Genomic DNA, 12,933 nt, shown 5'->3' with positions numbered 1-12,933 from the left:
CCCTCCCCCCGTCTCCTTCCCACAAGGGAGACCTTAAGATGCACTTAAAGTTCTGCCATTCCCGATTACACCCCGAACAATTCAACCTTCGGCCAACTTCGGGATTTGTTTATATTTTTGCGCAGGAAAAAATGAATTCAAATGTTAAAAGTGGTCGGGTTAGGTTAGCAACATTAAAACACTTTTAAAACACCACGGACGGTTAGTTAGGTTAGTATAGCTACATTAGAATAAACAGAGAAATATAAATATGTATATATAAATGAACCAGAGGTTGGCCGAAGGTGAATTGTTCGGGTGTAATCGGGCAGGAACAAAACTTGATGGACATGACGTCGGTGGTCGTCTCTCGGGGCGTGCGCATCTTTCTCGCGGGCTGTTGGCTGGGAGTTCCCTGCGACCTATTGGGTAACCGAAGGCTGGCAGTGCGTGTGGGATTTGTGTGCGTGCTGGGGGCGGCCTAGCAGCGCCAACTGCTACCGACCGCGTCCCGCGGGTGGCGGATACGGGAGCCCAGCTCGAGAGTTGCAATCTCGCTGGGGTGGCTGTGAATAACCAATAGCAGTCCGCGGACCAATGGCCGGCCTGTGTAGTCGTTATTACGGCTATCGGGGTGAAAGGTAGCCTGAATGTAGCTCGGCGCGTGGCAGGAAGCAGCTTCGTCGGCGAAGGCACCGCAGGGGAGCTCGATGTGCTGAAAAAATGCGAAGTGTAGACGAACTGCGGGCTGGAGCTTGCGGAGCTGTGAACTGCTGCGCGCGCAACGGAATTGAAAAGCATCGGAACTCTGAAGGAAGACATCAGGAACCTTCAGCTGGGGCTGCTGTAGCTGTGGCAGCAGTAGCCTCGAGCGGCGCGACCTTAAACCGTCTCGGGGATTTTGGGTGGCGAGGTTGGTTCCCTCCCCCCACCCTGGCTTGAAAAGTACTGCTGTTGACCTGAAGAAGGAAGATGAAGATGGCGCAACGTCAGGCTGCCTTTCGCTCCGTGCGCCCGCAGTTCGAGCCGGTTTACTGGCTCGTCTGCCCACTTCTGTTTTAACTGTGGCTGCCTGGGCAGCTGTGGCTGGGCTGACGAGTGAAGTCGCCCGCCCCTGGGGGCGCTTGCGCCCCTGGTTAATAATAACCCAGGAGCTCCCAACTTTAAATGCGGGCCGCAAGGCCCAAGCACCCAACTCCTGCATGGTTGATTTTTCAGCCCCTCCAACTCTTCTTACCTGGACCCTTCTTCCCTCTTGTCCAGTAGTTACCTGCTTGCTTAATGCATGTTATTTGATCCCCGCATGAACCGGCCCAGGGTTTTCCCTGTGTCTATGCAGGTTTTACCTGGGTCACATTAGCTAGCTTTTAAGCTAGGCGACCAATGGGGCGTCAGTCATGGCGCCAATCGCAGCCATGGCTGGCCAGTAAACCCCAATAAGCACACGATGCACGCGCCCTTGTCCTGCATGGTTAAAAACCCGCATGGTAGAGTGTATAGGCTTCGGCCTGAGACACACTTAGGTCCTCCCCTAACCTGGACCCTCCCCTACACACTTAGAATTAACTAGGAAAAAAAAATAAATGGACATGACTTCCCCTCCCTCAACCTCCTCCGCGAGCACGCCTAGCGGCGACGTTTATCTCAGGTCACTCAGTCAAAACAGAGTCATATACTTGACTCCGCAAGCGAATGATTGGTTAGCAAATTTCTGTGAAAATATAAGTATTTTTTATTTTTACATTATGACATTATTTGTATGCCTCATACACACCTATAAAAATCACTATAATTATGGGCTAGACTACAATTGGATGGTGTTATGCACAAATGAGTTAACCAACAAAAGGAAAAAAAAAAAGAGTTATTGAAATAATTATGCAGGTAAAATGACACTTTTAATTGAGCTAAATTTTTTTTAACCAACATTCCTTGCTACTATGCCATCTTGCGATCAAACCTTCAACGCACTGCCACAATACCGGTTATTGTGTGTTCGGCTTTCAGCTCAATTTACTCAGTTGAAAATGTTTGTGGGTTGAACCATTTTTACATAACACCGTCCAATTGAGCTCTCTGGTATCTGAAGAGTGAAACATAAGGTTTTTTACCTGACGATATTTTAATCGTTTTTATAATCAATTTTGAAAATTCTCCAATTTTTTTTACGAAAATTTTCAAAGTGTCTAGTTAGGAAAACTAAGGATCAATACATCGGTTCTCAAGAGCTCTCCAGGAATGTGTAACAATTGCCTTGGTAACGAGCAAATTCACGTGTTCTCACGTTGCAAACCACACTTCTGGACGCGAATCACTCGTAGTTTCCGCACCCGCCGCTAGAATCCGCTGCCGGAGCAGCTACGTCGACTACAGAATCATTCGACTTGCAGAGCGAAAAAAAAAAAAAAACTTTAAATAAATACTAAAAATCCGAATATAAGCACGATTTTCGACAAGGAATTTCTTCTCGTTAAAATTCATTAAACAGTTAATACTATAAAGCTTCCCTTTGTCTTTGTGAACTTTGGTTCGCGCCATACGCCGCCACAGACGGCAGCACCGTGGTTGTTACACATTTCCATTCCTTCCATCCTCACAATGCCATACATATACCGCGAGGTAGGATGGATGATACACATTTAAAAAAAAATTGGTTGTCTGTAAAGTCGGTTTACGGACGATAGTTTACCGTGACGTCATAACAAAACATTTATGAAATGATTGCATACTTTTATGAATAAAATTGAATAATTTTTATTGAATTATCACTATTTTGTATGGATACAAAGGAGTGAAATGAAATCTACAATTTAATTGATAAATTTACTTTCATTTGCACTCATTAATTCAAATATGTTTATTACCTTAACGAAGAGATTATTTTAACTATAACTTTTACACATGTTTGCTATCTAACTTCTTCCAATCTGTGTTATTCTGTTAAGGATAGGACGATGATCGGAAAAGTAGGAAACGAATGGGAGTGTTTCAAGTTTAACGTGCCTCGAAAAAGTCAAATCGATGGTTGTTCCAATCGAGTGGAAGAGAGATAGATGCGGCGCAAGCGTACAATGAGCGTAACGGGACGCTTTTTTCGTGCGTGCAGCCGGCGTTAATCGATTTATTAGACGTTGTCACGTCAAAAGGGAAATAATGTATATTACATGTATGGTATGCTGAAGTCAGCAGGTGCGCGTTCTCCCGATGTGCGGCTGGTCGGGAGGCGTGCTCTGCGCGCACCGCAGACGGCCGTTAATGACGACGACCACCATCACCCTCCTCCAGACAGACAATGTCGAGGGGGGGGGGAAGGCGCGCGCGGGTCGAACGACGGCAATCAAGGTCTCTCGACGTCGCCGCGTGGTCGCTGGGGGAATGGCGCGGGACGAGCGGGCGTGTCGCAATTCCACCCCCACCCCCCCTCCCCACCCCGGTTCGAGCACGAGACATCGACCGCTTTCCCCCCTCCGAGGGAGACGCCACGCCCGGGAACAAAATAAAATAAAAACCCTCTCACACAAGACAATAATAACTAACAAATCAAATGAACGTGTCGAGGACCCCGGTAAGTAAAAATTAAAAACTTTCTCACACAAGACAATAATAACTAAACAAATCAAATGAACGCGTCGAGAACCCACGTAAGTAAAAACAAAAAAAAAAAACCTATAAACCCTCTCACACAAGACAATAATAACTTAACAAATCAAATGAACGAATCGAGAATCCAGGTAATTAAAAAATTAAAAACCCTCTCACACAAGACAATAACAACTTAACAAATCAAATGAACGCGTCGAGAACCCACGTAAGTAAAAACAAAAAAAAACTATAAACCCTCTCACACAAGACAATAATAACTTAACAAATCAAATGAACGAATCGAGAACCCAGGTAATTAAAAAATTAAAAACCCTCTCACACAAGACAATAACAACTTAACAAATCAAATTAACGCGTCGAGAACCCGCGTAAGTAAAAAAAAAAAAAAAAAAAACCTATAAACCCTCTCACACAAGACAATAATAACTTAACAAATCAAATGAACGTGTCTAGAACCCGGGTAAGTAACACGGTGCGCACATCCGGGCTTCGGTATACCATGGCTAGAGACCCGGAAAATTCGCGGGTTCAATCACCTCCAGGATAGACTCCAATATTCTCTACACACTCGGGCAAATGCCAACTGTTCATTGGCTGCCGACTTGTGAGTCGTCTCGACTGGGTGCGGCCTGTGATTCGACACTTCTGCGAGTGAGGGTATCTAATTGGCCCCTCATTACTCCAGATTAACAGTGAACCAATGACAGAAGCAGCACTAAGGTATAATTATTTGAATTTTAGCATAACACGAAATGAACCCGCGAATTTTCCGGGTCTCTAACCATGGCTTCCCCGATATCACTTGATTCCTACCCCCGACATCGCTTGTGTTTCGTCGTCTGGCACGATCCCTGCCCCAGTATTTACTGGCTAACCACAAAGTACCACTCCACTCACTTGTCTCCTCTTGAACTACTTTCAGAAACTGCACGTCATACACATCTGCATGGTTGTCAAATCGGGAAAGGGCAAAAACCTTTCTCTTCCCACTTCAGAACTATAAAGCATTTCTTGGCATCGTCCTTGTTATGACTAGAGACCCCGAAATTTCGCGGATTCATAAAGTCGCAAGCTAGAATGCAAAGCTTCACACTCTCGCACTGTGTTCATGATTGGACAGTAGTTGTTTGTACACGCCCCTCTACGACCGTGAGCCAATGATGTCCAGCTAGGAGAGAAGTAAGCGAATCAGCTAGTGCCAAATAACAAGGATAAATATGTTCTCGCTAAGAAATCAACCAATGGGAAAGTAAACATGGGTCGAGCACACCTATAACTTTGAATTATATCCTGAGGCCAGAAGAATCCGCGCAATTTCCGGGTCTCTAGTTATAACCCACATAAAGTATCCACGAGTAAGACAGCAATGGTCTGAGCAAAGTGGACTACGAATGGACCTGATTGCTGAACACACAATGTCAGTACATCGTTTTGAGGAAGTATGGAGGTATTTGTATTTTACCGATACAAGTTACATTCCGCTAGATAATAAGGAAAAAGCTATCATAATTCGTCCCATTTTTAATAAGCTGCATGATACATTTTATAATGCTGTTAACCCAGAAGAATACCACAGTGTCGATGAAATGATGATACAATTCAAGGCCGCTCTTCGCTCAGGCAGTACCTTAAAAATATATATCTATATAATGTGGGTGAAAGACAAGATTTTTGTGTGGTACTTGCAAGGTTCCAGTTCTAGTTTCAATGTATACAAAGATTTATTACCAAACAAAACAAAAGTATTACATATATTACAATTTTACTATGGTTTCATAGTTCTAAACATTATATACATTGTAATGTTGTAAATTATATTTCTGAGTATTAGTGACATTTCGGATACTTCGATAATAACAACGTTGGTGTTTTTTTTAGAACTAGTTTTTTTACACACTGTCTTCATGCGGGACATATTTGTTGTTTGTGGCAGTAAAGTATAATCTCCTCAAATGAGGACAGCACAAAATAAGAGCAAAAACACTGTACTTTTACTGTTGCATAATTTTTTGCACTAAAAAAAAAAATTTAAAAATGAAATTTTTGTAGTCTGATATTTTTTACAACTGGTTGTATAATTGTATGCATGAGAGGGTTAATATAGGACAGTTACATTTTGGGTTTTGGTACTTTATACATATAAACTATTCTTAAAATACATTAAACTGTTACTAACTGGTGTTCTTAGATTGGCAAATACAACCTTGTAAAACTATTGTTACGAGGACTCTAGCGACGAGGTTGGCCAGACAGAACACGCCCTGCAGGTGGGGGCCGCGATGCAGGCAGCGCTCACCCTCCATCATCGCTACACGCCTGATACGACTAGCAGCGGCGCCTTCGCCCGGCCATTGCGCCCGAGGGCTCAGGCACGTTTCCAGAGCCCAGTGTGCGCGAAGTGGCGTGACTGGGACGCCCCTGTTCTCGGGGCTTCGAGCATTGAAGCCGGCGATTCTGATGACGCGACGCTTAGAAGGGCCACGAACGGGAATTGGTATGCGTGTGTGTGTGAGTGGGAGGTAGGTGGCGACACCGGCCAGAGAGCGCTGCTCGGAGCAGTGTGCAGTGAAGAGGGCGCAGTTGACCCTTCGGTGCGCGATGCGGCGAGTAGGGAGAGAGACAACTGTGTCCAGACAGACGGGAGTAAACCGCGTCCCATACGAGACACTATCATTAGGGACCGGAAACAAATTCGCGGGTTCAATGACCTCCAGGATGAACTCCATAGTTCTGCGTACACTCGGTCAAATGCCACCCACTCATTTGGCTGCTGTCTTGCGAGACGTCCCAACGTAGCAGCCCGTGATTCGATAAAGTTTCGGTTGGGCGTTTCTCACTGGCCCTGAGTCCTCCAGGTGAGTTGTCAGCCAATGGCAGAGGCAGCACTGGGGTATAAAACTATTTGTATTTTAGCCTGTCGCGAATTGAATCCGCGAATATTTTTTCCGGTCCCTAACTATCATCAACCTGCTGCTGCTTGCCGGTGGGTGCAAAGTCTGGTGAATGCCGTCCTGAGCACGCACCTCTTTACAGAGGCTGTTCATTGATCATCCGTGCTAAGGTTGTTCGCCGGCGGGCGCCCGGTGCTAGACCCGGGGGGGGGGGGGAGGACGTCGCTACGCCCTGAATAACCCCCCTGCCCCCCCCCCCAACCACGTCCGGCCGGCCTAGCTGCCCGCGACGCCTTGACGCCCCCTCCACAGCCGGCGACCACGCCACGGGTTTGTCGGTCGGTCACGCAGCCGGCCCGTAACGGGGCACACGCGAGCGGAGATAGGGAAGGGGGGGGGGGTGGAGTTGGTGCCCGGATTCCGTCGCGCTGCCGGGGGCAAGAAAAATAATTTAAAAAAAAAGGCCCGAGCCCTTTCCTCCCGCGCTACGGTGGCCGCCCGTTCGCCGTCAGACGCGCTCCAGTAAGGTCGTGACTGAATTTCAGAGGGTGGTCGGTATCTGTGTTAAAAGCCACAGAGCGCCATGCTCGCTATGTTCGCTACGCCAGTGAAAACGGGTCGTTACCACAACGCCGAAATACCATAACGCCGAAATGTCAAAATTGACCACAACGCCGACAGCTAGAAAACTGCTGTGCACCACAACGCCGAAATAACAACTGAATGAATTTGTGTGTGTTTCTTAAATGTACCTTAACGCCGAAATACCACAATCAAACCTAACCTTACCTAACCTTGCGTAATATAACCTAACCTAACCTAACTTAACCTAGCCTATCCTAGTCTAACCTAACCTAACATTTGTGGAAGTCCTGCAATGACATTTTTTCGGCGTTGTGGTAATTCGGCGTTATGGTACACAGCAGTTTCCTAGCTGTCGGCGTTGTGGTGCGTCCCCAGTAAAAACATAAGCCAGCCGCATCTCAGCTGTCGCTGGCCACAAACCAAGTTACGTTCGCCAAGTTCGCTGTGTCGGCGACGTAGCCAGGTGTTTGGTTATCGGCTTCCCCCCCCCCCCCCCCCCCCAAAAAAAAAAATCGCTGGCCTCGCGCACAGAAACCTCTTGTTTTTCGCTCGGAATCACGCTGTAGTTCCTGTGTTTGCTTTGAATTAGTAACACGCCGACGGGAAAAGATCACTTGAAGAAGTACGACGATATCCGTGTTTATGGAATAAGCCCGATAGAAGAATATCGAAAAGCAAGATATGCGAGATTAATGCCTGGGATTTTATTTCAATAGCAATGTAAGTTTTTTTTTTTTTAAGACACGTGCTCAAATTTTTAAAAATTTTATTTTTCCGAAAAAAAAAAAAAAAAAATCTGCATACGCAACTGATTTCAACAGCTCATTACTCCAGCCGAAAATGCCGAACTACTCTAAAATCTCATTGGCTGTTCCGCCATGCGCCCATAACATGCATAAAAAATATATACTCCTTTCCCTCGCATGCGCACATTGTCGTGACTATGAGTAGTTGTGAAATCAGAAGATCTGAAATCATGGGGAGGTGTGTCTCGCGCGGCGTTCCGAAGGGCTGGTTTTGGTGAAGATGTCGGGGATGAGGGGGGGGGGAGGGGAAGGGGGCCATGGAGGGTGTGGTCCGAAACCACTCCGCTGCCAATCAGATACCGGCATGTCCGTGGCATCCGGGCGGGAGCCGCGAGCCGCGAGACAGGCCAGACCCTGTGTTTGCAACGAGGCCGTGATATAGTGGCTGAAGACAGCCCGCCCGATGCGGGGTGTAGATTACGTGGCGATCGCTCCCCAAGGGCTCCGTCTCCTGCGCCGAAACGGGTGCGTCACTACGAAACAATGGATCTCTTCCTGCAAATTAACTCCGACAGCTCCCTTGAACTTGTTGGATCACAAATTTTCTTACCCGATGTTTACTACCCGTAAGTTACGCAAAAATGAACAGGGGCGTCTTCAGGGTCGCGCGCCTAACGGGGCCCCGTTCGTTATTTTTTTTATTATATTGCAACTTTATGAGGCGGTCAATACCTGTTTTTTTAAAAATCATGATTACGCATCAGAAAAAAAAGCTATCAATTTTTTTTTATATATATCTTGAGCATATATAAAGTAACCCGAGAATTATTCACTATGAAAAAAATATCAAAATATTCTAACATAAGAGAGAGAGAGAAAAAAAACCCATACAGTTTTTAATTCCAGGTTGGGATGAAAATTTTTTGAAAGAGTAAATTTTCCCAATTTTCTGGAAAGTTTGGGGCTACTACTGATAATTAACACTTGTGTGGTGTTTTAATACCACCAGAAAATAATTAATAAATATAAGTGGAGAAAATTTGAGACGAAACAAAAAATGCAATAGAGCTAGCGTAATAGATTGACAAAAAAAAAAAACCTTTGAATAATAGTTGTGAAAAGATAATCAAACAATCAATATGGAGTTAAGAGATCCAGTTTGAAAGACTCAGCTTGAACCTCCATAAAGAATTTGATGTGAAAATTCTTAACAGTCAGTGGGGTAAGTCGAAGCGACGACTTATCGGAGAGTAACTAACAGTGGAACGCTCTGGAGTGAGGCGTTCAATGGCAGAAACTTGCAAACATAACAACGTGAAAATGCAATCACCCAAATTTGGTGGTGAGGCTGAGCTCGCCGAATCAAACAAACTTTTCACACTGATTTATTTAATTAATTTCACTGAGGACTTAAGGCAGTTCAGCAGCAAGGTCATAAGTGTTGGACCCATGGAAATTTAATGTGACCACAATGTATGGAGAGACTTTGGGAAACCACAGGAAAAAAATAAATCAGAATGGCTATACCGAGATTCGAACACAGGATACTTACTCTAAGATGCAAGTCTAATGTTTCAACACTGCATCACCTCATTCCGACATTTCTGGTCGAGTCAGACTGTATCGTACATCATTAGCCGCTGTATTTTTAACGAACAAAGAGAGCCAAGATGGTGATTCGGTTGTAACAATGCACAGGTTTCATGTTAAGATAAGAAAATCAATAGAAATAATTGTTCAGAACTAATTTTTGCGTTGGAGTTCTTATCGACTAGGCCTTTTTGTTAGTAACACTGCACTGTAAAACTTTACCTTCGCCACACCAAAGTCTTATTCTTGAAATAACTTAAATACAATTCATAATGCACAGACAATGTCATACTCAGTAGACAGTACATAAATAAAGGGAGTGATACACATACAATTATGACCACTTGACAGTCAATAAAGAACAAAATATGGACAGTGAATAGCATTTATAATCAGTATGTCATACTGCAACATTGCCAGGCTGTTATGTGACTTGATGCAATCCTAAAATAATCAAGCAGGATTGGTCAAAATTCCTATTAGTGCTTTTGCTTTAAATCACAATATTTACTCATGTGATACACACATAGCATAGAGATGACACTAAGAAATTAATGGTCCTGTGGTGTCTGGAAACTTAAGCAATATTATAGTGTATATATGTAGATACAAAGACCACATATAATACAAAGGCATTAAATATGCATAAGTTATAAGAAGTACACAAATAAAAATAACACCTAGTTCATATTGGTTTTATTCACCTTCATGTCTGAGACTTGTTGGTTTGTCATCACTTTATATTCAGACAAGTATAATCTGCATCATATAACATGTCTCAAACTTGATAGTTCTAAAAAGTAGTACCATTGGTATATGTATCCTTCCAACACAGTTGTTTATAAACAACTTCATGAGATTGTCATTGTATTGTCAGTGTTCATAAAAAAAAAAATTATATGAAGCTTTGTAAGTGATATTTGGCAAATGGGTTAACCCCCCCCCCCCATATAACTTTTAAAAACTGCCAAACTGTCAAAATTGAGACGAGTAACATAAGACAAACTATGTTTCTTTCGTAAAAACAAAACCAAAGCAAAAAAAAATAGACACCAATGAAGATTTCTCTAATTTTTGTATTTAGCTGAAGAACTGCTGTACTCTAAAATGCAGGTGAAATTTATTACCATTCATTATTTACTAGAAGATTGTTCAGACTTAGAACCTAAATATTATTATATAAAGAAATATCTGTTTTGCAACGTGAATCGGACAGAGTAGGCCTGCCTATATGCTAACAAATTGTTTATGTTAATATTCCATGTACAAATTAGGTATCATAAATATTCACCTAGAATGGTTATGAATTTTTTTTTTTAAATTATTCAGATTGCTGAATGTCTTTTGTACTGAGTTATATTTATATAAAATAATAACTTTCATTTCTTTTTTCATAACCGTAATAATTCTTTAAATTTATTTTCTTCCTGACGTGCAGACATACAGCACTCATGTATGTGGCATTATGTAGACTATCTTCATAAGACACCACGTTGGTTGGATGGGTAGGGGGGGGGGGGGGGAAGAAAGAAAAAAAACCTTATCTTCATGAATGAATTATTTTAAATAAAATTTATGACTGTGACAATTCTTGCAAGAAAGAGAGAAAAAAAAAATGATGCACATGGTAAATACTAACACACTTCCACTAATTTCTGAACAAAGGAAATGGTAATATTAATTGTTAGCACCCAACATGTCAAAAAATGTGAACCAATCTTCCTGGAACAGTGAGTATTTAATGTCACCGGCAAAACAGAAATGGGTCCCCAACAAAAAAAAGAAGGGGGGGGGGGATGTTTTGTTTTTTTGTTTTTTTGTGGTACGTCATGTCAACAGTTCGTTCCCTTGGCTGTAAACTATTTATAACGTTAATACAGTGTTTCCCTAAATAATAAATTCTAACGTTCAACTGTGATGCAAAACAAGAGAGACACTTTTATTTATTGTCACTTTTCCCTGTACTCTTCTTGTGATTTGCCACTGCCAGATAGTATTTCAGTAAAGATACAAGCTTAAGGAGTTTTTCCCATTGGCAAAACAGCCTCGATTTTCAAGAGAGGTGGATAATCAGAGACAGTATAGTACCACCAAAATAAAATAAAAACTTCAAAGGCCAGGTGTGGTCTGTTGTTGATTATTTTGTTTGTTTCAATTATTTAAGTTATAAGGTGTTTTTTTGAGAAGATAAAAGTAGGGGGGGGGGGGCACCACCCCTTTCAAAGGATCGCCACTTGTCAACTTTCTTAAAGTATATTGTAAAAATCAGTTTCATTCTTACGACCACCACAAAGGTAATGAATATAAATAAAAAAGTAAATGTTCGTTTGTACAAAATAAAAGAAAGTCCCTCACCATTTGCTTTTAAATTTGGACACAAATGTTGCATTTGTATATGTGCATGTTTTTATATAATAAAAGAATAAAAAATAAAATAAAAATTCATACACAAAAATGAGCGCGTGTAACTCAGTATACGCGATGGACAAAACTTCTTGGCTCTCTTTATTATCTCTTTGTTGGCAGAAACTTTACAAAACAATGTGTCACAAAAATGTTGAATTAAAATTCGACTTTGAAATTGTAATTTAAATTTTATTCTCATAGCACCTAAATAAGTTTCACTTAATTGTGAAATTAAACATATTAGAAATGTGTGCTTTCTCTTTTATTTATTTTCCATTTAACCAGACTGAGCCGCAGAAACTCGTGGCCGTTACAGATAGTAATACAATAATACATATATAAATTTCAGTAAGGTTACAGCTATCTACCAAATAGTAATGAAAGGTATAATGAAAAAAAAAAAAAAAAACATTAAAACAAACCAATATTTCCTCTAATTTATTCAAGTTTATATGTTTCTGCAGCTAAAAGAGCATGGCGTGCACATTTCACTTATAGATGAAACTAAGTAACAAACGAACCAAAGAGACGCAGTTTTAATTAAAGCTCGTCTTCACTTTCTGTAGTGGATTATTGCATTTTCCCATCATTATTTATGTTTTACAGCATTTCCTACCAATTTAACACTTTATAAGCATTCAAAATAAATTTTTTATTAATTTTTTTGCACCAAAGTTATTTATTCTATGCGGTATCTACTATTTGTAAAAAGTCAGAACAAAATTCATAATCAAAATTTTTGTCTTCATGGTCATTCACTAGAAGTTGTTTTTTTTTTTTTGTATTTCAACAGCTGAGTGATGCATGCATACTACTACTCTTCTCATTTCTGAAGGTGGGGGAAAACTCCCGGAATGACTAATAAAGCAAAGGTCCAGAGTCAAAACCGAAATAGGTGGGGACTCATCATGATTGCCAACAACTCACTTGGCACCGGGATCTGCATGCTGCACCTGTACCTATTCTTCTAGGATCTAGGATAGAGAAGGTTTCTATTTCTATTCATGATGACTCCAAACTGATGCTCATTCTGCATGCAACAACGATGACAGAGATGACAATTATAGTCTCACCTTCTGAGGAGTCCATTTTCCGTTGAATTAGAACCATGCAGGCAGGGTAATGAGCATTTT

General features: G+C 41.9%; 1 protein-coding gene across 1 annotated transcript in view; it reads right to left on the bottom strand.

Moving 5' to 3' along the window:
• The window catches only part of LOC134540210 (uncharacterized), a 175,800-nt gene that overhangs the window by 144,334 nt on the left and 18,533 nt on the right, over window positions 1-12,933 (bottom strand). The gene's annotated exons all lie outside the window — the stretch shown is intronic.

This window comes from Bacillus rossius, chromosome 16 (assembly GCF_032445375.1).
Source record: "Bacillus rossius redtenbacheri isolate Brsri chromosome 16, Brsri_v3, whole genome shotgun sequence".
Taxonomy (NCBI): domain Eukaryota; kingdom Metazoa; phylum Arthropoda; class Insecta; order Phasmatodea; family Bacillidae; genus Bacillus; species Bacillus rossius.
The sequence above is the reverse complement of the archived record's forward strand: the minus strand, read 5'-3'. Positions and strand labels throughout refer to the sequence as shown.